This window comes from Bos grunniens, chromosome 8 (assembly GCF_055505025.1).
Source record: "Bos grunniens cultivar Pamir isolate PY7600 chromosome 8, Bosgru_T2T1.0, whole genome shotgun sequence".
NCBI classification, from domain to species: Eukaryota; Metazoa; Chordata; class Mammalia; order Artiodactyla; family Bovidae; genus Bos; species Bos grunniens.
The window spans coordinates 88,468,506-88,496,355 of record NC_141172.1 but is presented as its reverse complement, the minus strand read 5'-3'; the positions used below and the strand labels follow the sequence as shown (position 1 = coordinate 88,496,355).

At 43.9% G+C, this 27,850-nt stretch overlaps 1 long non-coding RNA gene across 1 annotated transcript; it reads left to right on the top strand.

Annotated features, from left to right (window-relative positions):
* LOC147367636 (uncharacterized) lies at positions 1-10,211 on the top strand. Its single transcript, XR_015168842.1, has 2 exons — positions 1-868; positions 9,900-10,211. It is a non-coding gene; the product is annotated as an uncharacterized LOC147367636 (long non-coding RNA).
* Positions 10,212-27,850: the final 17,639 nt, after the last annotated feature.

Genomic DNA, 27,850 nt, shown 5'->3' with positions numbered 1-27,850 from the left:
GGGAACTCAGGGGTTTTAGGGGGCGTGAGCCACCCGTCTCCCTGCTTGGCCTTGCAGTAAACCTTTCTCCACTCCAAACTCTGACTTCTCGGTTTTGGCCTCAACTTGCACTAACAAGCCTCTTGATGAAAGTGAAAGTGGAGAGTGAAAAAGTTGGCTTAAAGCTCAACATTCAGAAAATGAAGATCGTGGCATCCGGTCCCACCACTTCATGGGAAATAGATGGGGAAACAGTGGAAACAGTGTCAGACTTTATTTTTCTGGGCTCCAAAATCACTACAGATGGTGACTGCAGCTATGAAATTAAAAGACACTTACTCCTTGGAAGGAAAGTTATGACCAACCTAGATAGCATATTCAAAAGCAGAGACATTACTTTGCCAACAAAGGTTTGTCTAGTCAAGGCTATGGTTTTTCCTGTGGTCATGTATGGATGTGAGAGTTGGACTGTGAAGAAGACTGAGCACCGAAGAATTGATGCTTTTGAACTGTGGTGTTGGAGAAGACTCTTGAGAGTCCCTTGGACTGCAAGGAGATCCAATCAGTCCATTCTGAAGGAGATCAGCCCTGGGATTTCTTTGGAAGGAATGATGCTAAAGCTGAAACTCCAGTACTTTGGCCACCTCATGTGAAGAGTTGACTCATTGGAAAAGACTCTGATGCTGGGAGGGATTGGGGGCAGAAGGAGAAGGGGACAACAGAGGATGAGATGGCTGGATGGCATCGCTGACTCGATGGACGTGAGTCTGAGTGAACTCCGGGAGTTGGTGATGGACAGGGAGGCCTGGTGTGCTGCGATTCATAGGGTCAAAAAGAGTCGGACACGACTGAGCCACTGATCTGATCTTATCTGATCTGCACTAACACAGTAAGTGAAGGAGTCGGGTAGGAGGGAGGAGGAGGGGAGGAGAGAGAAGGAAGGGAGGGGAAGGGAGGGGAAGGGAAGTGTAGGGAAGGGTAGGGAAGGGAGTGGAGGGCAAGGGAGGGGAAGGGAGGGGAAGGGGGCTTCATTCTCCCACCCCCAGGTTAGGTGTGGGGAGCTAATGAGAAGACAACCATGCACCCTATTCACAGGTAACTGTGTGGTGTTAAAAGAAACAAAATCCATCTCAGTACATTGGAAAGCTCTAATTGGCTTTATTGAACGATTCATGGATAAGGCAGCCAAGGGCTACAGAAAGGGAAAGATTTTTCAAGGCATAACAAGGAAGTTTAACAAAAAGATGATTTCAGGCTTAGGTAACCTACCTATGGGCTCTGGAAGGTGTCTATATTGTAGATTACCTCATCTTCCTTTGGGGCATGAAGAGTGTCCATGTAACAGATTACCTCATTGCCGTTGACCAGAAAACTCCATTCCTGAGAGACTGTAATTGCAGTTGGGTTAGGTATTAAGCTCCGGGTTTGATGGCATCGCTTAGCATAAATGACTCCATTTTGGGCCTAAGGTTTTCCTTTTAACAGTAGGTAGGTGAAATTTTCCAGAAACAGCACATTTCTTTTTTCCAGCTTTAGTTTCTCACCTTCCCAGGGCTGAGTTGAATGGACACCTCATTGCCTCCCTCTGGGATCAGCCTGGCTTCCTTGGGTTTCCTAGGAAAATCAGGAGTCATTGCCCTGTTCCTGTAGTAGACTGGACCTTTGGAGAGGCAATATGATTGCAAAGCAGTGCCTTCATCAGCCCCCAACACCCACCTTGAATTTCAAATTGTTGCCCATGTTTTAAACCAGCATTTTCTCCCCGTCTGCAGGTCTTAAACTAACTACAGCCTCACTAACAACTTGCTGGCATCTCTGAGAAAGGGCTGAGTTATCTCCAGAAGGCACTCACACCCCAGTGTATCTCCCCAAATAGTCACACACAGCGTAATGTGTTATTTTAACATTCTCCAAATATTCTCTTGGAATATAGTTTAAAACACATGGAATCACTTCTTTATGACACAGCAAAAAAACTCGAAGAACAATTTAGTTGTGACAGATTTCATTAGGAAAAAAAAATCCTTGCTTCAGTTTTCACTTTCTGTGACTAGCTCTCTCTCTTATATATTGTTTCAAATTTTCACTTTCTGTGACTAGCTCTCTCTCTTACATATGTTTCAAATCTTCCACCTTTGGAAGCTACTTTACACGACTTAGGCCATTTAAGTACATCCCTTGTTTTTCTCCTTAATTAGACTGATTCTGGAGAAGGCAATGGCAACCCACTCCAGTACTCTTGCCTGGAAAATCCCCTGGACGGAGGAGCCTGGTGGGGTGCAGGGCATGGGGTCGATGATACGAGTCGGACACGACTGAGTGACTTCACTTTCACTTTTCACTTTCATGCATTGGAGAAGGAAATGGCAACCCACTCCAGTGTTCTTGCCTGGAGAATCTCAGGGACGGGGGAGCCTGGTGGGCTGCTGTCTATGGGGTCACACAGAGTCGGACACGACTGAAGTGACTTAGCAGCAGCAGGAGCAGTAGCACACTGATTCTAAATTTGCTTCTTGTTTTCAGAAGAAGGAAGGAAGGCGTCTACAAAACAGTCCAGTAATGTTCCTAGTGAGAGTCTGAAGCCTCAGAGCACACCTCATCGGGAGAAACCTTTTTTCCCCAGGCTAGAACATTTCGAGGCAAGGAGAGGCATTCTAATTCTCAAATCCCAGCCTTGAATACCCTGGGAGGGCTGGGCATGGTGGGGCAGAGCTGTTGGGCTCTGACGTAGGAGCTCCCTGTGGCTCAGGCCAAGTTCAAATTCAGAGACCAGCAGGGAGGTCAGGTCCGGCCTCTAAGACACGCACATTAACTGACACACACCCTTTCTCAGAAATTCCTGCATCCACACCAGGCAAATATCAAAGCCGAAAAGCCGCACATTCTCGGCAGGCTGAGACAGATGGTGGAACAAGAAGTCCATCATAGAAAACCACACTTGCGCACCGTGTGCTTCTGATAGTTCACCCCTAACTTCAGGCATTTCGTTTCTTCACGCTTGAACACACGATCAAGTGGCTTAAGTCTGCGGTGAGTAACAACAGGTCCTGTTTGCTCAAGACTGTCCCAGTTTTAAGACTGAAAGTCCTGGGTGCCTGTTACCCCTTCAGTCCCAGGTAACAGGGACAGCTGGTCACTCTACTTTAGTCCAGTGGGCATCTGACTGAAGCCAGATTTGAGTCCCTCAAAAGGCGCACACCAGACTCATGACAGGCAAAAGCAATCAATACTGTTAGAAGGTGGGAGAATGCTGATTTGAAGAAAGGATTAACAACTGAAAAAGGGACTAGGGGTGTTCCAGGGGACTGACCAAATTTTAATTCTTTGTCTGGTATGGGTGGCCTGGAAGTTCCTTTTGCAAAGATGCTGTGAACTGCTCCATGTGACACATATATTTCTCTGTACAGATAACCCACTTCAATACAGAGAAAGTCAGAGAGAGGAGACAGGTTTGCAGCACAGAGTCCTGAAGGGTTTCCTATAAAGTTTTCATTATACTCCAACCCTGAGACAGTTATGAACTAAATTTTGTCCCCTCAAATTCATAGGTTGAAGCATTAACTCCCAATGTCACTGTATTAGGAGATAAGGTTTTAAAAGAGGGTTAGAGTTAAATGAGGTCATAAGGGTGAGGCCCTAATTCGATCAGAACTGGTCCTTAGCTGAAGACTAACAGACACCAGGGCTCTCTCTATGCATTTGCACTGAGGAAAGGCCATGTGAGGACACGGCATGACAGCAGCCGTCTCACCAATGCCAAAGCTGCACTAATCTAGGACTTTAGCCTCCAGAAGCGTGAGAAAGCAATGTCTGCAGTCTAACCCACCCAACCTGAGGTCCTTTGTCTTGGCAGCCAAGCAGACTATGAGGAGACCTATTTTAAATATACCATAAAAAGTCTCCCTCCCTCCCGGTCCCCTCACTGAGGTCACTGTCATGGCCAGTCACCCCAGGCGTCCCTTTAGAGATACTCTGTGCAAGTACAAAGGGTGACGTACTGCACCTGCTGTTCTGTCCCAGCCACCACGATTTCCACTCTCCTTGGTGAAATAACTCTTATTATCAATAATGAGGGGGGAAGAGTCCTCCTTAATCTTCTTACTAGAGACAGAATATATTATTTAATGGATGAATCATCATTTATTAAGCCAGTCCCATATTAATGGACATTTTGTTTATTTCCAATATTCCCATTCCATGTTTCAGTGGAGAACTTTTTAAAAGAATATTTATTTGTTTTTTTGGCTCCACCAGATCCCAGCTGCAGCACATCTCATCCTTGATCCACCTTGTGGCACCCAGGATCTCTTTTAGTTGCAGCTTTCGAACTCCCATTTTTGGCATGTGGGACCTAGTTCCCTGACCAGGGATTGAACCCAGGCCCCCTGCATTGGGACTGCAGAGTTTTAGCCACTGGACCACCAGGAAAGTCCCTGAAGAATTTTTATTTATGTCCGTTTATATGCACATGAGTACACCTGAGAAATCTCTAGGAGTAAACTTACGAGGCCCCTTGGTCAGATATATTAGTAAGTTGAGTAGACGTCCCACCGGTACCCTCCACGGACATTAGATGGCAGTGCAGTCTCATGTCCTCACCCCACAGTGTGCTTGTCACACTAACTAATTTTACAACATAAGGGATGGAAAGTGACATCTCAAGATTGTGAGCAAGCTCATCTTCTAGTTTTTCACTCATTTCAACAAGATAAAGCAAAGCCCAAAATACTGGTCAAGGAACAACAGCTGCAGGAGAGCCTGGTGTGCTGCAGTCCATGGGGTCACAAAGAATTGGACATGACTGAGAGACTGAACAACAACCAGGATACAACAGGAAACACAACAGAAGGACAGCCCTGACATGGCAGAGCTTAGTCTGTAGTGGAAAAGAGAGAAACTGAACAAGATCCATGGGTCAAATATCTAGTACGACAGGTAGTGACAGGTGCTGATGAGAAGCATGAATCAAAGAGTGGATCCAGCACGTGCTGCGGCGGGGAGGAGGTGTGAGTTCAGGTGGGGTGTCCAGGGAAGGCCTGCTGAGCAAGGGGCATGGAGGAGCCAAGGGAAATGGCCAGTAGAAATCTGGGCGAAGAGCATGGGGCAGAGAGAATGGCAGATGCAAAATCCCTGAGCAGAGCGTTCTGCATGCTTAAGAAAGGGCTCGGACACCAGACGCTTAGACAGAGGGAGGGGAGGAAGTGTTGTAAGACTGGAAGCAGAGGGTCAGTAGGGGCCGGGCCATGCAGGGCCTCAGAGGCCACTGAAGGTACTGGATTCACTCTGAGTCAGATGAGAAGATGCGCATTCAGAACAGACTTCCATTTTTACATTCTTTTATGATGGTGCTGGCTGCTGTGTGGAGAAGAGAAGCAGGTGCAGGGAGCAAGTTAAACTGTGATGCATGGTCCAGGTGGGAGGGCATGGTGCCAGGGACCTAGACAGGAGCAGAGCACCAGGAGAGGTGGCACTCTGGATATGTTTTGAAGGCAGATCTGATGAGATTTGCTCATGGATCGGACGTGGATAGTGGGAAAGGAGTCAAGGACAAGTTGAAGATCTTTGTCCTGAGAACTGGAAGCATGGGGTTTCCATTTGTGACTTGGGGAAGACTGTGGATGGAGCAGTAGTGGCAGGGAGGAGGGGGATTGCTTTTAGACGTGCTAAATTCAAGATATTAGAAGTCCAAGGAGCACTGTTGAAAGGGCTGTCAAATAGAGGAATCTAGAGCCGAAGGAAAGAGTAAGGGCTAGACATGTAAATTTGGGCAAGGCTACCATATCTGTGGTATTTAAAGCTATAAAATCATAGCTCAGGTGTGGGTAGAAAAGAGAACACAACCTGAATCCTGAGTTTGGGGAGCTAGTGTTTGAGGAGAGGGGAAAAGTGGTCCAAGAAGAAGGACAAGAGGGAGAGAGCAACCAACTCTGTCCAGTGTCCTCAGTTAGATGGAAACAGAGAGTGCATGGTGGATTTAGAAGTGTGGGCATTTCTTGGGACTTCCCTGTGGTCCAGTGGTTAAGATTCCATTCTTCTACTGCAGGGGGTGCAGGTTTGATCCCTGGTCAGAGAACTAAGATCCCACATGCTCCATGGCATGGCCCCCAAAAAAGTATGAGCATTTCCTAGTCACCTAAGTAAGAGCAGTTATGGCAGATTGCATTGGACCCAGAAGAGAACAGAAGAGAATACAGAGTTGACTCTTACAAGGGTACTTGCTGTAAACTTTGGGCTTCCCTGATAGCTCAGTTGGTAAAGAATCTGCCTGCAATGTAGGAGACCGAAGTTCAATTCCTGGGTCAGAAAGATACACTGGAGAAGGCATAGGCTACCCACTCCAGTATTCTTGGGCTTCCCTTGTGTCTCAGCTGGTAAAGAATATGCCTGTGATGCAGGAGACCTGGGTTCAATCCCTGGGTTGGGAAGATCCCCTAATGAAGGGAAAGGCTATCCACTCCAGTATTTTGGCCTAGAGAATTCCATGGACTGAATAGTCCATGGGATCGCAAAGAGTCGGACATGACTGAGCGACTTTCACTTCACTTAGAGTATAAAGCAGAGATAAGAGCTGAGGTGGTACTGGGAAGGGAGGTGGAGTCAGGAAAGAGATTCAGTTTTAGGAGGTGGGATGAGGTATTTCTGATTCTTTGGTCCTGCTAGTCTTTTACTTTGGTATCTATTTTGAAGACAGTAATGATGATATTGTTTAGTCACTAAGTTGTGTCCAATTCTTTGCGACCCCATGGACTGTAGCCCACCAGGCTCCTCTCTCCATGGGATTTTCCAGGCAAGAATACTGGAGTAGGTGGCCATTTTCTTCTCCAGGTGGTCTCCCCAACCCATGGACTGAATGCATGTTTCCCGCATTGCAGGAGGATTCTTTACCACCAAGCCACCTGGGAAACCCCAGTAGATAGACAGACAGACAGATAGATAGATGGATGAATTTATAACCTGATTCTTTCAGTCATATTATTCAAAAATACATGGTACATATCTAACGTGTGGCCAGCACTATGCTGATACCAGAAATCGAAGGAAAAGCTAAGGGGCCTGGTCTTCAGAGGCACTGGTGGGGAATGTTCCTCACTAGTCTAGCAGATATGTTTCATTTCTAATAGTACCACTGAGTTTAGTAAGAAACATCTGTACTACCAATATGAGATGGAAAGAGTATGTTTTAAGTTGCATTCAACAGTAATCTGCATTTCCAATGACTCCTCTCAATATTTATGTGTAGTAGAATTCTGCTATAAAATAAAGGTCACTGTTATAAGAATAAAGGTAACCTGTAGATATATATATATCAATTGGACACACAAAGTGTAACAACTTGGAACAGTTTAGATCTGGTACTGCATAATTAAGTCACACCTCTCCTCATCTAGCTCCTTGATGCTCCAAATGTGAAGGAGGACAATGTCAATTTTGGTAATCAGTGTTGTTCCACATTTCGTAAACAAACATCTCACTGAGCGTTCACTTAGTGCCTGGCTCTGTGCTAAGTACCAGGAATAAAGTGTTGGGCAAAGACTGACACAGACCCTCTCTGAAAGCAAATTATTTCATCTGGAGGAACAGTGAAGGCTCCCTGAGGAAGTGATGTAGGAGTTGAGACCTGAGAGATAAGACAGCAGGGAGGAGGCTTCCTGAGAGAGGCAGGAGCAGATGCAAAGGCTCTGCAGCAAGAGGGGCCTGGAGTATAGACAGGACTGAAAAAAGCCAGTATGGCTGGAGAGCAGGGGGAGGGGTGGTGGGGGTGGACAGTAGGGCCCACGGATCCCAAAGGTCAGCAGGGCAAGCCACGCAAGACCTTCTTGGACCCCAAACATCACAAAGTGAAAGACAATCTCATTGCTTCATATGAATTCTTCATTCCATATTCCATGACACCATAGTGAGTCACATGGGTATCACAAGAAGATGGGAGAACAGAAAAGCGTGACAACAAGGTGTCTTGAGTGTCACCACTGACACTTGGAACTGCAATAGGAAATGTATTTACTTATTTGTGAGAACTTGTCAAGTACACCGGCTGCTCCTTTGAAATATCAAACGTATGAGGCTAATGAAAGAACTTGCAATACCTAGAACTAGGCTCAGACAGTAAAGAATCTGCCTGCAATACAGGAGACTGGAATTCGATCCCTGGGTTGGGAAGATCCTCTGGAGAGGGGAATGGCAACCCACTCCAGTATTCTTGCATGGAGAATTCCATTGGCAGAGGAGCCTGGTGGGTTACAGTCCACGGGGTTGCCAAGAGTGGGACACAACTGAGTGACCAACACACAAAGGCTCCCCCACAAGAGGCTAACTCCAGATAGTTTTTCTTACCTTAAGTAGAAATTGATTTCTCTCATGCATAAATAAACCTAGCCTAGAAGCTATAGCAGCACACATTCTAGAAAGCAAGGAGAAATGAATAAAGATGGCAAAGTGTGCAAGTTGCTGGATCTTAAAGTGAAACAGTCTTAACAGCAGAGAGACATCACCATGTGACCACAAATAGCTGCAAGGGATGCTGGGAAATGTAGTCTTCATTCTGAGCAGCTGAAAGTGAAGTTGCTTAGTCGTCTCCAACTCTTTGTGACCCCATGGACAGTAGCCTCCTCTGTCCATGGGATTTTCCAGGCAAGAATACTGGAGTGGGTTGCCATTTAGGTGCTGTCTAAACTTGTACTACCACCAGGAGAACAAACTGAGTAATAATAAACAACTGACTTTATATCACACCTTGTAATTTACCAATGTTTAAAACACCCTACAAAGATAACATGATTTTAATTCTGATGGATTTAGATGATCTCAATTGATTCACTTCAACATTTTCAAAATGTTCCAGTGGTTATAATCCTCCACAGTGAAATCTAAGTAAATTCCTATATTTCTTCTACTTCTAACCAACATTCTCCAAGTTTAAAAATATTATTGATAAAATATAAAGAATATTATAAACTAAATGTTCATACTAAGTTTGCTAATTTTCATGATCTATATATATCAGTTAAGAATGTTTAACACAATAATTAATATACCACCATACTGTTGGCAGCAATTCATGATAATTCTAAATGGTAGGACTTTATGAAATGTGTTTATTTTAGCCTTAATTCTGCTCCAAATTTCTACACCAGTAAGACACTTCCCTTTCAGTAGCTCCATCTGCTAATTGAAATTTTGTTTTAAGAAACCATGGTAACATGTGTTTTGCCATAACACAGAGTGGAGGAATTAATTTCAGGTTCTTTGGGCAAAATCAAGCCTTCTGTAAAACACAAAGGCAATCAAATTATTGGGAGAGCTGTTTCTTAAGAACCCCATTCAGATATTTCATGATTGGTGGACTACCCCAGAAGAGTAACAAGGCAGCCTACCCTTATAAAACGTATCTTTTTTAACCTTGGGTAAAAGTGAGTTGAGCTAATCATACTCATAAAAAATTAGCATCAGTCTGTGCAAGAATCTTCTCTTGTTTATTCTATCTTTCCTTTCAGAAGCCAGTACCTGCCCATTTCCTACTTCTTCCCTATCACTGGCACCCACTTGAGGTGCTGTGTATCAGGGTTCCACAAGTTTCTCTCCTTATAGTATTATTTTGTGTGGTGCATATTTTAGGTCACAGAAATGGTTCTGTGCTTTCATAACCAAGCAGGATCCTATGGGGTCTTCCCAGCACAGCCCCCCGACCCTGTGTCCTCTGCCTGCCTCTAGTCTGTATAAAAACATTAGCTTCCTGGGCCTTCTCTAAGTTCCAAAGAGTAAATTTAATCAAAGGCGTGAGAAAATGAAGAAACAAAGGAAAACTGTCAAACAAGACAAAACATTAATGGTTTAGCCATTAAACAAAGTTGAGGACCTTAAGTTCATCCCCAAGAGCTATGGGTAATATTCTGAGCCATGTGCTTTGAGCTATTTTGCAGATACTGAAACTGCCACTAGGTGGAGAAGTTAACTCGATGCTGCCCACAGATGTATAGACCCCAGATCAGCAGGAACCAGAAGACTGATGATGTTGACCCCTGATTTCTTCACCACCACCAAACTGGAAGTATGTCCATGAGTTGATCACACACCTCCACGGTCTCCCCTCGACAACCTGTCTTTAGAAATCTTCTCTTGAAAGTTTTCAGGCCTTTTAAGCACTAGCTATCTGGACTCCTTGCTTGGTGCCCTGTAATAAATGCTGTGCTTTTCTTCAAAACCCAGTGTCAATAAATTGGCTTTACTGTAAACACAGTCAAGCAGACTCTAATTTGGTTCAGTAACACTTTCTCCCTCTGGTTTTCCCCCTTCAACACTATAGATAGAGCTAACCATATATTTCTGAGTTTGCACTCACCCCATTTTAATTATCCATCCTCCCCAAGATTATGTTGGCTCCTCTACTCCCTGACACAGGCTTCATTAAAGAATCTGCCTGCAATGCAGGAGACCTGGTTCGATCCCTGGGTCCGGAAGATCCCCTGGAGAAGGGAATGGCTACCCACTCCAGTATTCTTGCCTAGAGAATTCCATAGACAGAGGAGCCTGGTGGACTACAATCCATGGGGTCACAAAGAGTCAGATACAACTGATCAACTAATACTTTCACTCTGCCACACCCCATCACCAGGAGTACTATGTTGTATAATTGCCTGCCTTCAGGGGGATTCCCAGGGACACACATCCTGAAGTGGGTTTCAGAGACAAAGCCAACCACATCCTTCATTTCAATGATGGTGGTGGTTTGGTGGCTAAGTCGTGTCCAGCTATTGTGATCATTGCAATAGTAACCATCAAATCCCAGCAGGAAGCAAATGAAAAGTTATCCAACAGGGTAATTGGAAGAGGGCTTAGTAAAGAGATTCTATAAAAATATGAAAAATATTCTCAAGGGTTAGTGCAGGTACAGCCTGACTATCCTGGCTCTGAGGTTCCAGTAAAGAGTCCTGTGGAGAGGGTCACGTTTACAGAGCATGGCCACCAGCAGAGCGATGAGGCAGCCTTATCCAACTGAGCTGTCTCCCACCCCTCAGAGCTCTCTACTGGGGAACCCACCAGAGGACAGATGGCAGGATTCCCTGGTGCAACTCTTTGTCCCCACACACAGAGAATGGGGACCTCACCCAATAGCCAAAGTAAAGAAGTGGGACAGCCATGTTCCAAACTGTAGTAAATATGATCATTACAAATTCAATTCACACACACACACAAATGCTATACACACACAATCAAGTGGGCTCCCGGGTGTCCACTGCCACTGAAAACAATTTTTCCAAGTTGTTGGGTTGCCACCTAACATTTATGATTCTGTGGCCAGTAGATACCACCCTGGTGATCTGATTCTGAAAATCATTTGTAAATGATGTTGCTTGTCATCCAGGTTTGTCGGCGTGTCTGCCACAAATCTGTGTTCATGGTTTTGAAGCATTTCTTTGTTTTTGTGCATGTATTTAGTCTAAGAAACAATTAACCCAGAGGCTCTACTCCAGAACAGTGATGTCAGAATCTCTGGGCCTGAGGTCTAGTGTTGGTGTGTGTGAGTGTGCATTATGTATGTAAGTGTGTGTGTGAGTGTGTATGCGTGTGTGTGTGAGTGTGTATGCATGTGTGTGAGAGTGTGTATGCATGTGTATGTTCATTTTTAAATCTCAAAGGGAAAAATATGTAATTTCTGGAAGGGTTCAGTGGCACCAAGTTGCCATCAGAGAGAAGAAGGAGGACAATGGAAGGGACTCCGAGGCAGCCACAGTAGTTGGTGCTCAGTACCCCTGTCTTTCTAGCCCTCCTCCTACACCAAATCAGCCACATATGGGAGAGCCAACTGCTGAGTGAAGACATGAGGAGATGTGGCCTGGCCACGTGTGAATCTGTGGCCTGACGTCCCAGGCATTGCTCTGCCGTCAAACTGTCTGCGTCCCCTGTAGAGAAGCCTCTGGGGCTCAGCCAGCAGGGAGCGAAGACGGTTTCAATTACAATTCATCAAGGTGTCCAATTAGGAAGGTGGCACAGAGCCAAACCTCGATGTGGATCCTCCCTCCAGGAGCACTGGCCACCCGTGGAGGTAACAGACTGGATGCCGAACTGACATTCCTTACTTTAAACACAGTTTTAACGAGATTTCTAAAGTGAGAATATTCACTTGATCTTTGTGAACTCACTGCATTCTAGCAAACTCAAATTGCTTCTGAAACAACTATCCTTTTTAAACACCCTCAATCAGGAATTTTCTCTACAAACTGGACTGGTCTAAGTTCACCAGAGTAACTTAGATTAGCATGATGTTTACGGCTCTCTGAGCATTCTTGCGCGTGGTATTCTGAGCAGCTCAGAGAAACGATTGTAGACTGTGTGACCTGGACCAGCCTTGGCCAGCTGCCCTTGCAGACTCAATCTTTTTAATTCTCTTAATGTCACTAGCCACTGTTATCATCTTACAAATAAGGCACGGGAGAAAAGTGAATTCAGTGCTTTGGCCTGAGGTCCCATTTTCTACCAGGGCAAGACTGGAGTCCAGAATGTCCCAGGACAAATTGTGGGCTTTCCCACCCTCTGAAGATGCCCAAAACTTGATCCCCAGAACCTGTGACTGCGACCCTACATGGCAAGTATGATTAAGGGCATGGACCTTGACATGAAGAGAATAGCCTGTCTGATTCAGGTGGGCTCCATCTAGCCCCAAGAGTTGTTAAAAGGGGAGAATATTTCCAGCTGAGAGAGAGAGGGATGTGAGGATGGAAGATGGGTAGGGAGATGTGATGTGGGAAGTTTGCTTTGCTGACTTTGAAGATGGAGGAAGGAGGTCAGAGCCAAAGAAACTGGGCAGAAACCAGAAGAGGCAAGGAATCGGATTCTCCTGGAGAGCTCCCATCAAGGAAATCAGCCCTACCAACACCTGATTTTAGCTGAGGGACTCGTGTCAGGACTGACCCGTGGGACCGTGAGATAAAGTTTGTGTCTGTTAAGCCTCTAAGCTTGTGGATACTTGTTAACAGCAGCCACAGGAAACAAACACACTACCCAGGGCCAGAGTCTGCTATGGGGCTTTAACCATCGTAACCACAGAAGCCAATTGACCTTTATCACTGTTTATTTCCACCAACAGCCACTAAAAAGAATTCTCATCCCCTAAACCAAGTAATGGAGGCCAATGACTGAAAGCCTGTTGAGTGGCAGATGGAGGAGAACGGGGCCTCAAGACCCAGATGCCGAAATTCAACACACTCCAACCTGAGTGATAACAACGGACAGTGGCAGTCCTGAGTTGTCTCTACCTGGGAACTGTCTCAGCAACTGGAATGATTTAACTCACAGAAACCTTTAGGGATGAGTATGGCTATCATCCCCCATCATACAGATTCAGAAACTGAAGCTCAGAGGTGGTTAAATAACTTGCTGAGGGTCACTCAGCCAAGCAGGGTTGGAGCAGGGACTGGGTACAGGGGATTAAGCCCCTCCCCTGTTCTTCTGAAGGTGGGTGGAAGGTTCCAGTGGATGGCCCTGGGAGCAACCACTGTGAATAAGCTGAGAAGTCAGGTACCCTGCGAGCTACTCTGTGCCCCAGGCTCTGTTTTGTTGTTGTTTTGCAAACTTCTACACCAGGATAATGGACTTCCCAGGTGGCACAGTGGTAAAGAACTTGCCTGCCAATGCAGGAGACACAGGTCCAATCCCTGGGTGGGGAAGATCCCCTGGAGAAGAGAATGGCTACCCATTGCAGTATTCTTGCCTGGAGAATCCCATGGACAGAGGAGCCTGGTAGGCTAAACAACAACAACTGTATAAGGGATGAGAGATTGAAACAAAGACCCAGGAGAAACAGTATTAATAGGTGGAGAAAAGTGAAAGAAAGTGAAGTTGCTCAGTCGTGTCTGACTCTTTGCGACCCCATGGACAGTAGCCTACCAGACTCCTCAGTCCATGGAATTTTCCAGGCAAGAGTCCTGGAGTGGATTGCCATTTCCTTCTCCAGGGGATCTTCCCAACCCAGGGATCGAACCCGGGTCTCCTGCACTGTAGGCAGACGCTTTACCGTCTGAGCCACCAGGGCAGAGGTTATACTAGATCAGTTTCATAGAATCACGAATGATGGGGTCAAACTAATTTCCAACATGTGAAAGCTGACAGTGGGCCCCAGCTAACAAAACCCACCAAGACTATGGACTGACCGAGTCAAGAATGATGTCAACTAGAGCAGAAAGTTAAGAATAAAATAAGCCAGATTAGGCCTCAGAAGGGGGAAAGTGAAAGTGAAGTCGCTCAGTCGTGTCCGACTCTTTGCGACCCCATGGACGGTAGCCTACCAGGCTCCGCGGAACATGGGATTTTCCAGGCAAGAATACTGGAGTGGGCTGCCATTTCCTCCTCCAGGGGATCTTCCCAACCCAGGGATCGAACCCAGGTCTCCTGCATTGCAGACAGATGCTTTACTGTCTGAACCACTAGGGAAGCCCCAGGAAGATGTATTCATAAAAGCCAAGGGACTAGCTACTCTGAAACAACTGTACTGATTGTGAGGTCAGGGTTGGGGGCATAGGAGAGTGACAGAGAAAAGATGGCCTGGATATGGGAGAGACAGGGAGAGAGAAAAACTGTGATATTGAAATTCAGCCAGATGAAATAGGGAAGCCCAAGCAGCAATGTGCAGGCCCACATGGAGAGGAACCCAAGCACCAGACAAGCTCCAGCTGAGCTACAAGCCAACAGCCAGCCACACATCCCTCACTTCCCCAGTGCTAACTAAGTGAATGCACCCAGTCCCTCAGCCCCAGCTGACATTGCCTGGAGCAAAGATGGCCAAGTCCTGCCCAATTGATTATTTGGAAACAAAATAATTGCTTGGTATTTTTAAAGATAAAAATGAAACACTCCCTGCAACTTTAAGGGATTAATTCTAATGTACATTTCGCAGAAGAGGAAACTAAGATTTGGAAAAATTAAATAACTCACCTAAGATTACATATAGTGGTATAACCAAAGTTCCCACCCAGGTCTTAATGCAAAGCCCTCATGTTGAATACATGATTCTCCACCATCTGACAGGTACCCATCCCTCCAAAACACACCATGCTCATAAGAGCACTACTTCTCCAGAGAAAGCAGTGTTGCCAGGGATTGCCTACTGGGCCATCCCGGAGATCCTCCAAGGATGCCTCAGACATATGTGTGCATGATGCATGGGGCAGTCCTGGGTGTCCATTGGAAGGACTGATGTTGAAGCTGAAACTCCAATACTTTGGCCACCTGATGCGAAGAGTTGACTCATTGGAAAAGACTCTGAAGCTGGGAGGGATTGGGGGCAGGAGGAGAAGGGGACAACAGAGGATGAGATGGCTGGATGGCATCACCAACTCGATGGACGTGAGTCTGAGTGAACTCCGGGAGTTGGTGATGGACAGGGAGGCCTGGTGTGCTGCGATTCATGGGGTCACAAAGAGTCGGACACGACTGAGCGACTGAACTGAACTGAATTGAATACCAACATGGTCCAACATGGACTTCTACTTTGTCTTGTGGCTGGACACAAGACAAATTAACAAGAGGAAAATAAACAAATTTAACTCATGCACATAGAGGTTTTATAGAAATAGGACCTGATAAACTGCCAAAGCAAGCAACTTTATACTTTATAGATAAAGAAACATAAATTTGTGAGGCATTAATAGGACAAAGAAACTTAGGCATTGGGTGCTTAATTAGTGAAGAATCTAAACAGATTCAGCTTGGGCTAGTAAATTGAAGAAATAGCAAAGTTTGTTTACACAGGCTTCTTATACAAGCTTATTTATATAGGCTTCTTCTTAGCCAATTCTCTATCTCTGATAATAAGGATGTCCTTTTACCTTTAGACGCAAATATGCAACTTTCCTGGACAGCGAGGAGAGTCAGTGTCCCTTTTACGCCTGCCATTTCTTTAATAACTTTAACTCAAAATAGTCAATATGCATTGAGACATATTTTAGGGTGATCTGCCCTGGGCAGCAACATCATATACAAAAATTAACTCAAAATGTCTCAAACACTTAAATGTAAATGTTAAAACTATAAAAGTCTTAGAAGAAAAAATAGACTAAAAGCTTCATGACATAGGATATGACAGTATTTCTTGTATATGACACCAAAAGCACAGGCAGTAAAAGAAAACTATATAAATTGGACTTCATCAAAATTAAAAAATTTTGTGCATCAAAGGACACAATAACAGAGTGGAAAGGCAATGATGGAATGAGAGAAAATGTTTGCAAATGATATATCTGATAAGGGATTAATATCCAGAATATATAGAGAAACCCCACAAGAATAAAACTAACAATTCAATTGAAAACTGGGCAAAGGACTTGAATAGACATCTCCAAAGAAGAGATACAATAAGCATGTGAAAAAATGCTCAATATCAGTAACCACTATGGGAGTGCAAATCAAAGCCACAGTAAGACACCACTTCACTACCATTAGGATGGCTACTTGATGGATCAAAAATAGCAAAGTGTTGGCAAGAATGTGGAAAAATTATAATCCTTGTGCGCTGATAGTGGGAATGTAGACTGATGCAGCTTCTGTGGAAAACTGTAGGGTGATTCTCCATAAAACTAAATATAATCCAGAAATTCTGGATCTAAATTCTTCTAGGTGTATACCCAAAAGAATTGAAAGCAGAGACTAAGACAGGTATCTGTATCCCCATGTTCATTGCAACATTATTCACAATAGCCCAAAGGTAGAAGCAACCCATGTGTTCATCAATGGAAGAATTGGATGAACAAAATATCGTATATCTGAAGTGGAGCAGGATGCTGTGGTCCTTGAACCCTCATGTCCTCAGCTGGCCTTTTGTCTGTGGAAAACTTTAGTCAAAGAATAAGTTTAATCAGAAAAATGAGAACATGTGAAAACAAAGGAAAACAGTCAAAGAAGATTACATAATAATAGCACAGTCTTTAAGCACAGTCTTTAAGCTTAATAGTCTTTAAGCACAGTCAAGGACATTGAGTTCTTTCTCAAGGGCCAGAGATAATATTCTGAGCCATATCCTGTGAGCTATCTTATAGATACTAAAACACCAGGTGGAGAAGTTAAGTACATGATGACCAGACAGTACCCATGACAGAAGCTGCCACAGTTCTGAGAATTGGCCTCAAAGAAATGGAAAAAACGGATCCTGAAACTGAAGATTAACTGTACCTAAAACAACCAAGATAATGCTGGTCAGACCATCAATGGCCAATTTTAAGATGACTGTTAGAGATAACTGTGCTATTTCTGCATGGAGCCCCCTCCTGTTTATAAAAGCTCTCACCCCACTGGTGGCCAATGCAGGGAGTCAGCCTTTGGACAGATGTCTGCCCTCCCCCTCCCCTGTGGCTGATGCTGACATCTGAAATAAAGCAAACTTTGCCTTCCACCAACCTGGCCTGTTTATTGGCTTTTGGGTGGAAAGCAGCCAAACCCCAAAAATCTCACCTTTTGGTAACAGATTCATCCAATAGAATTTTATTCGGCCTGGAAGAGGAAGAAAATTTTGACACATGCTATAACATGAAGGAAATTTGAGGGCATTATGCCAAGTGAAATAAGTCAATCACAAAAGGGTAAATATTGTATGATTCCACTTATATAGGGTACTTAGAGCAGTCAAATTCATAGACTGAAAAAAGAATAGTGATTACTAGCGGCTGGTCAAGAGGCAAATAGGGAACTTGGTGGGTATAGAGTTTCTCTTTGGAATGATGAAAAAGTTCTGGAGGTGAATGGTGGTTGGGTTGCACAGCAATGTGAATGTACTTAATGCCACAAAACAGTACAATCAAAATGGTTAAAATGGCATATTTCATGGCATGTACATTTAGCCACAACAACAAAGAATCGCAGGAAATGACAAAGAGAAGGCAAAGTTCTGAAGCATTCAAATCCTTCATTCCAACGGCATCTTGACCCATGGGTTCCATGAAAGACCCATTTCTCTGACTGGCTGCTGTTGCTTGCAACCAAAATAATTTGGTTATTATTTGTAATCAAGACCCCTCTCCCCAAGATCGTAAGAATCTAGAGAATGTGATCCTAACTCATCACTGATCTGAGTTGGTTACTGATGAAAAATGAATATATAATAAGAGAAAAGCAGGGCTGTCTCTTCTAAGTTGTCTTTCTTGGTCCCCTTGGTCTGCCCCACGGCAGCTGTAACAGTGCTTTTGTGCGTGGTGAGCTGGTTGAAAGGGTGTGAAATAAGAGATAATAAACTACCCAAACTAATCTAGGAGAGAGAGGGGGAAAAAAGCCTCCTCTGAAACCTACTTACTATAAAGTTGCAGGAAGTGAGAAACTGAGCCAAGGAAAACATATTAACGCATCTGCAAATTGGCACTACCTGGACCCTGCTCGGTAACCATGGTGACCACTGATATGTGTGTAAAAATAAAGCAACAAGGTATTAACTTTTAATGCCTGTATAACTAGTTTAATCAGTCTTTGCCTAAGCTCCAGACATTTTTATAAAAGAAAAGGAAGGACTGAATAATAGAATTTTAATGAAAACATTATGAATTACAACGAAAATTGGAAGCCATTGGATAATTAAAAGTTTTTTATCTTGAAACTAACCAATAGTGTAGACTCTGAAGTTTACAAAAATAATTTTTTAAGGAACTGACTCATATAGAACATCATTGAGCATGAGGACACTATAAATGAGAACACAAAATAGAAGTTATACATTAAATTAATGCTTCATCCTTGAAATGGTTCAAGTCTAACTTATATTACAGAATATGAAGCAATACAAAAAGAAGAGCCTTTTTTTTGAAGTGCCTTATTGCCCAATGCCCTCCATCTCAAAAAGCAGTTGCTTCAAGATGCCTCAGGAAACTCTGAGTACTAGTAATATTCTAGTTACTCAACTGATATTAGGAGCATGACTGTTGATTTTATCATTCTTTTAATTTTACACTTGCAGTAAAAATTGTCTTTTGCATTAAGATTTACTTCACAGTGAAATCTTTTAATATTTATTTACTTGGCTGTCTCAGATCTTAGTTGCAGCACTCGGGATTTTGTTGCATCATGCAGGATCTCTCACGGAGGTGCTCAGACTCTACTTGTGGCGCACGGACTTAGTTGCTCTGAGGCAAGTAGGATTTTAGTTCCCCGACCAGGAATCGAACCCATATCTGCTGTATTGCAAGGTAGATTCTTAACCACTGGACCACCAGGAAAGTCCCCACAATGATATTTTATATATAAAAAAAAGAATAGGTAGAGGAAGAAAACCCCTCCCCCACCTCAAAACATATGGTATCAGGCTAGTCTAGAGGAGAGAATACAAGTTGCTCCTGAGAAGAAAAAAAAATTCCATGAGACCCTGTGCTTCTCAGTTTCACCACTGGGTCTTGTTAGAACACTTGTTAATGGGCCCACTCCAGGGCTTCAGAGCCAGCAAGTCTGGGTGGGCCTGAGAATCTGCATTTCTAACAGGGTCCTAGGTACTGCAGCAGCTGCTACTGCTCAGGGCCTCACTCTGGGACCCTGTGCCCTGAACCACTGAAGTCACCCTGCCCTACCCTCTGTATTTATTTGACTGTTTTATGAGGTCACACTGTGAGGTCCCACCAAATGCTGACTTCCACTTTCAAAAGCAGTATGCTGTTTTTCTGAACTATGAAAATAACTTTTTTTGTTTTGCTCCAATATTCTTCCCTTCATTTTCAGTTTAAGTTTCAAATGCACCCAATTTACAGGGTCAAAATCATTGGGAAATCAAAGAACTAAAAGATTTTCCTTTTCACCCAGCATACTGAAGGTATTGTATTTATTTGGCAATAACAAATATATGTAATACATCAAAATTAAAGATATTTCATTTTTAAATTTCTTCTGTGGCTTCAGTTACCTATTGAACCACCAAAACAAAGTCTGAAATAAGCCTAATTAGGACAAGTTAAAACACTACTGAATTTCATTAGAGGTCCATATTAAGTGCCCACCGTACCGGTTTACAGTAGTGCTTACTCCCAGGAAGTGAAATAGGAGGGAAGTGGTCAGAAAACACCCTTTAAAAGAATGAAGTTGCGTTTGAGGATACAACATAAACTGGTTAGGTCCAAAACGGTGAACGATTCTACTTCTAGTAAACCTTGAGCCTCATTATATGCTCATTATAATATTCAGTTCAGTTCAGTTCAGTCACTGAGTCGTGTCCGAATCTTTGCGACCCCATCGACTGCAGCACGCCAGGCTTCCCTGTCCATCACCAACTCCCGGAGTTTACTCAAACTCATGTGCATTGTGTCTGTGATGCAATCCAACCAGCTCATCCTCTGTCGTCCCCTTCTCCTTCTGCCTTCAATCTTTTCCAGCATCAGGGTCTTTTCAAATGAGTCAGCTCTTCGCATCAGGTAGCCAAAGTATTGGAATTTCAGCATCAGTCCTTGCAATGAATATTCAGGACTGATCTCCTTTAGGATGGACTGGTTGGATCTCCTTGCAGTCCAAGGGACTCTCAAGAGTCTTCTCTGACACCACAGTTCAAAAGCATCAATTCTTCGGCGCTCAGCTTTCCTTATAGCCCAACTCTCACATCTATACATGACTACTGGAAAAACCATAGCTTTGACTAGATGGACCTTTGTTGGCAAAGTAATGTCTCTGCTTTTTAATATGCTGTCTAGGTTGGTCATAACTTTCCTTCGAAGGAGTAAGCGTCTTTTAATTTCATGGCTGCAGTCACATTTTGCAGTGATTTTGGAGCCCAAGAAAATAAAGTCTGTCACTGTTTCGACTGTTTCCCCACCTATCTGCCATGAAGTGATGGGACCGGATGCCTTGATATTAGTTTTCTGAAAACTGAGTTTTAGGCCAACTTTTTCACTCTCCTCTTTCACTTTCATCAAGAGGCTCTTTAGTTCTTCTTCACTTTCTGCCATAAGGGTGGTGTCATCTACATATCTGAGTTTAGTGATATTTCTCTCAGCAATCTTGATTCCAGCTTGTGCTTCATTCAGCCCAGCATTTCTCATGATGTACTCTGCATATAAGTTAAATAAGCAGGGTGACAATATATAGCCTTAACGTACTCCTTTCCTGATTTGGAACCAGTCTGTTGTTCCATGTCCAGTTCTAACTGTTGCTTCCTGACCTGCATATAGGTTTCTCAGGTGGCAGGTCAGGTGGTCTGGTTTTCCCATCTCTTTCAGAATTTTCCAGAGTTTGTTGTGGTCCACACAGTCAAAGGCTTTGACATAGTCAATAAAGCAGAAGTAGATGCTTTTCTGGAACTCTCTTGCTTTTTTAATGATCCAACGAATATTGGCAATTTGATCTCTCGTTCATCTGCCTTTTCTAAATCCAGCTTGAACATCCGGAAGTTCGTGGTTCACATACTGTTGAAGCCTGGCTTGGAGAATTTTGAGCATTACTTTACTAGCTTATGAGATGAGTGCAATTGTGCGGCAGTTTGGGCATTCTTTGGCATTACCTTTCTTTGGGATTGGAATGAAAACTGACCTTTTCCAGTCCTGTGGCCACTGCTGAGTTTTCCAAATTTGCTGGCATATTGAGCGCAGCACTTTCACAGCATTGTCTTTTAGGATTTGAAATAGCTCAACTGGAATTCCATCACCTTCGCTAGCTTTGTTCATAGTCATGCTTCCTAAGGCCCACTTGACTTCGCATTCCATGATGTCTGGCTGTAGCTGGTCCTCAGACCATCATGATTATCTGAGTCGTGAAGATCTTTTTTGTACAGTCCTTCTGTGTATTCTTGCCACCCTTCTTAACATCTTCTGCTTCTGTTAGGTCCATACCACTTCTGTCCTTTATTGTGCCTATCTTTGCATGAAATGTTCCCTTGGTATCTCTAATTTTCTTGAAGAGATCTCTAGACCTGCCCACTCTATTGTTTTCCTCTATTTCTTTGCACTGATCACTGAGAAAGGCTTTCTTATCTCTCCTTGCTATTCTTTGGAACTCTGCATTCACATGGGTATATCTTTCCTTTTCTCCTTTGCCTTTAGTGTCTCTTCTTTTCTCAAGTATTTGTAAGGCCTCCTCAGACAACCATTTTGCCTTTTTGCATTTCTTTTTCTTGGGGATGGTCATGATCGCTGCCTCCTGTACAATGTCACAAACCTCTGTCCATAGTTCATCAGGCACTCTGTCTATCAGATCTAATCCCTTGAATCTATTTCTCACTTCCACTGTATAATCATAAGGGATTTGATTTAGGTCATACCTGAATGGTCTAGTGGTTTTCCCTACTTTCTTCAATTTAAGTCTGAATTTGGCAATAAAGTGTTCACGATCTGAGCCACAGCCAGCTTGTGTTTGCTGACTGTATAAAGCTTCTCCATCTTTGGCTGCAAAGAATATAATCAGTCTGATTTCAGTATTGTCCATCTGGTGATGTCCATGTGTAGTCTTCTCTTGTGTTGTTGGAAGAGGGTGTTTGCTATGACCAGTGAGTTCTCTTGGCAAAAATCTATTAGCCTTTGCCCTGCTTCATTCCGTACTCTAAAGCCAAATTTGCCTGTTCCTCAAGGTGTTTCTTGACTTCCTACTTTTGCATTCCAGTCCCCTATAATGAAAAGGACATCTTTTTTGGGTGTTAGTTCTAGAAGGTCTTGTAGGTCTTCATAGAACCATTCAATTTCAGCTTCTTCAGCGTTACTGGTCAGGACATAGACTTGGATTATTGTGATAATACATAAGTATATGTTAAATGACACACCCACCAGGGCCATGAAGTTCCAAGGTTGACCATAATAGGCCAAAAAGTAGACAGTTGCCCTATTCCTGGGAAATCTCTGCCCTTTCCCCAAAATAATTGGAATAATCCTCCCTCTCAGCCCATGAAATTATCCAGCCTATAAAAACTAACCATGCCATATTTTGGAGCCTCTTACCTTCTGAGATGGCCCACACTCTGCCTGTGGAGTGTGTTTCTCTCTAAATAAATCCACTTCTTACCTATCACTTCGTCTCTCACTGAAATCTTTCTGCCATGAGACATCAAGAACCTGAGCTTTATTAAGTCCTGAGATGAGGTGTGCAATCTCAATTAAAAGACAGTGAGTTCTGGCTGTGTTCAACTCCCGGCCTGTGGATTCAAGCCCCATCTGAGTTATGCAGCTTCAGCAGGACATGTCATATTTCTTTTTTTTTTTTTTTAAGTCTTTATTGAATGTGTTACAATATTGGTTCTGTTTTATGTTTTCATCTTTTGGTCACAAGGTATGTGGGATCATAGTTCCCCGACCAGGGATCGAACCTGCACCCCCTGTAGTGGAAGGCTAAGTCTTAACCACTGGACCACCAGGGAAGTCCTGTCATATTTCTTAGTAAGTATCTTTTGGGGGGGTTTGTTTTGTCTGTTTGCCACACTACACATCTGTGGGATCTTAGGTCCCCAAACAGGGATTGAACCCAGGCAGTGAATGTGCAGAGTCCTAACCATTGGACTGGCAGGGAATTCCCAGTATCTTTAATACTTGATTCAATAAAGATATTCTCCTTTTTTCTACCTTCCATGCTATCTGTTAGCTTTTTTGTTTTTCCTATTTTATTTGCTACTTCAAAAGTTACTGATGAGAAAAATACACATTTAAAGATAACACCTTTCTAGCTCCCTTGTCCTGATACTGGCCAGTCTTCACCCTGAGCCCCAGCCCACTGCCTGTGCCCTACAACCAATCACGTGCTGCAAGTGACCCAATGTTAGCTTTTAGGAATCTGGTGAGCCTGTTGCTAAACAGTTGGAGCTTGAAACCTGGCACTGGGGGAAGATTTACACTGAAAAAATAGGGGCAAATGCTAGACCCTGGAGTCAGTTGTTAACAGTTATTAATACTTAGAGTACCACTGCCTACAAACCTACAGAAAAAAGAAAGGAAAGAGGGGAGGAAGAAGGGAGGGATAGAAAGAAAGAAGGAAGGAAGGGAAGGAGGAAAGATGAGAGCTTGGGAGGGAGGGAGAGAGAGGGAAGAAGGTAAAAAGAAGGAAGGGGGGGAAAGGGAAGGAAGGAAAGAGGAAGGGAAAAAAAGAAGGAAGGAAGGAAAAAAGGAAAAAAGAAGAAGAAAAAAAGGGAGGGAGAGAGAGGGAAGAAGAAAAAAGAAGGAAGAGTATCTCTGAAGCCAAGGTTTATAAACACAAGGAACAGCAAGCCTTCTTGTGGTTGTTGCCAGAATTGCAGAGGATGAGGGGAGATGGCAGTATGGTCGATTTCATCCTGAACACATTTTACATAAGGCTTCAGAAGGAGAGTGCTGATCGTTTAGTTCAATGTCATCTGTCTTTGAGCAGACTTTCCTCAAACCACCCGAGGACGTCACTTAAATATTCCTTTCTCAAGAGCTAGAAATACCTTCTTATGAAGAGTAAGCTTTCCCTTGTGATAGTATAGAAGGACTACATTACTTCTTTTTAAGAATATGTTCCCTATTGTTTACTATGGGCATGTTGCAGCAAGGCAGTATGCCCTGAAATTGTCTCTGACCTTAGCTGTCCAGTGAATCCATATGAGGAAAGCAAACCCCACCAGGCCACCCCCCAATCAATCAGTTCAGTTCAGTCTTCAGTCATGTCCGACTCTTTGTGACCTCATTGACTGCAGCACGCCAGGCTTCCCTGTCCATCACCAACTCCCGAAGCTCGCTTAAACTCATGTCCACCAAGTCAGTGATGCCATCCAACCATCTCATCCTCTGTCATCCCTTTCTCCTCCTGCCTTCAATCTTTCACAGCACCAGGGTCTTTTCTAATGAGTCAATTCTTCACATCAGGTGGCCAAAGTATCGGAGCATCAGTCCTTCCAATGAATATTCAAGGTTGATTTCCTTTAAGATTGACTGGTTTGATCTCTTTGCAGTCCAAGGGACTCTCAAGAGTCTTCTCCAATTCTCCAGTGGTTTCCTGCTGTATCTAAAATAAAGCCCTAATTTCTCACCAAACCCTATAACTCTGGGTCCCATAAATCCTGCTGGTGCTCAATTCCTACCCTCCCTGCCCACCCCTCCCCTCCCCTGCACTCTCCTATTCATTAGGCAGGTGTCTATTCCAAGGCCACTTCTTAGTGGGGTTGAGGACCTGCTTTTTTCTGGGGATCTGCTCTAAAGCAGTGCCCACCCACCATCTGACCCTCAGTCACATCACCAGGTTAGTTTTCCTCTATCTGTCTCTACCTGGAATCACCCTGATTGTTTCTGCGTTTAACTGTCTGACCACCCAGCAGAATGGAAGCTGGAACTCCGTGTGAATAATGCCTTTGTCTGTCTTACTAGCAATGTTTCCCATATGAAAGGCCCTGGCATTGAGAAGGCAACAGATGTTCACAGACAAAGGAACTGGAAACCCTGCACCCACCCAGCCTCCCACCTGGGGGGGTGTAGGGTAACCAGCTTTCCCAGTTTGCTTGTAGCTGTCCCTGTTTTCACTTGGAAAGCCCTTATCTTGGGCAATGTCTCAGCCCCAGTCATCCTCTAACTGGGTTATATATTTATCTAGAATTACCTTCTGGAGTGATTGTGAAAAGTAACTTAAAAGACACATATTTTTTTTTATATAAAAGCTTCCTCTGAAAACAGAATTTAACTTGCAGATTATCCTTTAATACTCTGTGAAAAGAAAAGTTATTCGAATTAACAGAATTAACCTATCTTAGTATATTCTTTCGGAGAAGGCAATGGCACCCCACTCCAGTACTCTTGCCTGGAAAATCCCATGGATGGAGGATCCTGAAAAGCTGCGGTTCATGGGGTCGCTGAGGGTCAGACACAACTGAGGGACTTCACTTTCACTTTTCACTTTCATGCATTGGAGAAGGAAATGGCAACCCACTCCAGGGTTCTTGCCTGGAGAATCCCAGGGACGGGGGAGCCTGGTGGGCTGCCATCTATGGGGTCGCACAGAGTCGGACACAACTGAAGTGACTTAGCAGCAGCAGCAGCAGCAGCAGTATATTCTTTTGTATTTGCCTTAGCACTTAAAATATAAATGCACCATATTGTTTTTTAAAAAACGATCATATTGCATTTCTCAGGTAGTGTTTTTAATTTTAAATGTCACTGCAGAAATAACGTGTTACAAACACTGCACACATGACTCATGGCTGGTAGGATTTGAAATTTCCCACTTGAAGTCATTTATATTCTTAAAATAAGTTTATTCTTATGTTTCTTTTACATTCTATCTTCCTGATAAGAACTCAAAATGTTGCATTCTTTCCCATTTAATTTTCCAAAAAGATATGCTTTGGCATTTCCATTTCTCCTTGAAACTGAAAGGAAGAAGTGATGGTCTTCAGAGGCAGAAGTGATTACACTGAGGACACTGGCTAAGCTATTAAAGTTATCTAAGTTGGGAAAGGATTTGTTGGCCTTCTGCTTATGTTTATTGGAATGATGCACCAAAGACACCAAACTTTTCAAACGGTAAATTTAAAATCTCTAGTGAATTAAAATGCAACCACGTGCAATCTGAGACTGCTCAAAGTGTGCAGAAGAGCTGTGATCTTTACCGCGTTGCTGAAAATGTGTTAGAAGCCAGAAAAAAATACATCTGACTGTTATTTGTATCAACCAGTAGATGAGAAGACATCTACTGGTGAGCGAAGAGAGATCAGAGGCCGATGGCCACTGAGGAGATCGGGTAGTGATGTGGATAAACATCAGCCTCCCTGTTCTCTCCAGTCCTCACCCTCACCCTTGTCAGGCTGTCCACCTGCCCTCTGAAAGCAGGAAGAGCCAACAGGTGGGGAGGGAGCACAGAGGCAGCTTGTGATCTGCTCCAGTCTACATTGACCTTTGATCTTGTGGAAGGAACTGCCTCTCCCATGTCCCTCCCCTACTGCCGGTCATATTCCAAGGCCAACAAGAGACTGCCTAATAGACAGTCTTAAGTGACTTACTAGACAAATCTGTGAAGTCACCGCCTTCGTTTACACCCATGGTGTTTCTTACGTACAATCCAGTGAGCACCCACACCCTGAAATCACAGAGGAGCTTTTTAAGAACACAGGTTCCTGGGCTCCACTGAATCCAAACCCCTGGGAGGGTCCCCAGGAACCTACATTTGTAACATGATGGTTCTGGTGCACACTAGGGTTGAGGCTCAGTGATCCTTGATCTTCAGAGCTTAGCTAACTTTCATAAATCCCCCCCACACCCCACCAAAGACATCTGCCATCCCAGCCCTGCCCATGGACAGCTCCCTTCCAAACTCCTTCTCTGTGGAAATACCCATGGGTCCTGAGGATCTGAAGTGAAGTGCACACAAAAGCCCTTCCCTGGCCTCATCTCCTGAAAAGAAGAGCCTGTTTCCTGAGTCAGTGTCACGTATAAAATAGCACACATGTCAGTCTTCTCTACAGGACTTGGGCTTCCAGACTTGAAGAGGTCAACTTAATGTTGGCCTGTCCTTGAGCCTGGTTTCTCTGGCAGACAGACCATGAGCCATTTGGCAGGAGGGGCTGTCTCTGTCTCTTGCACAAACCCCAGACCCACAAGCCAGACTCAAAGCTGCCTGGGATGGTGCCGCTCTCACACTCTTGCTGACATTCTTCAGTTTGGCAGTACCCTGGTAGGTGTTTTTGGAAGTAAAGCTTCACTGGACGCTGAGAAAAAGTAAATATTAAAGCATACCTAAGTTTAGCAATAACTAATTTATTATATGTAACTATGGCACATAATGATGCCAGACATATTGACATATTATACAGCAGCAGACTTTAAAACACAAAAAGATGGATTTAGATAAAAGCACTGCCTAAGTGCAAATAGGGCTTCTCTGATAGCTCAGCTGGTAAAAAATCCGCCTGCAATGCAGGAGACCCTGGTTCGATTCCTGAGTCAGGAAGATACACTGGTGAAAGGAAAGGCTACCCACTCCAGTATTCTGGCCTGGAGAATTC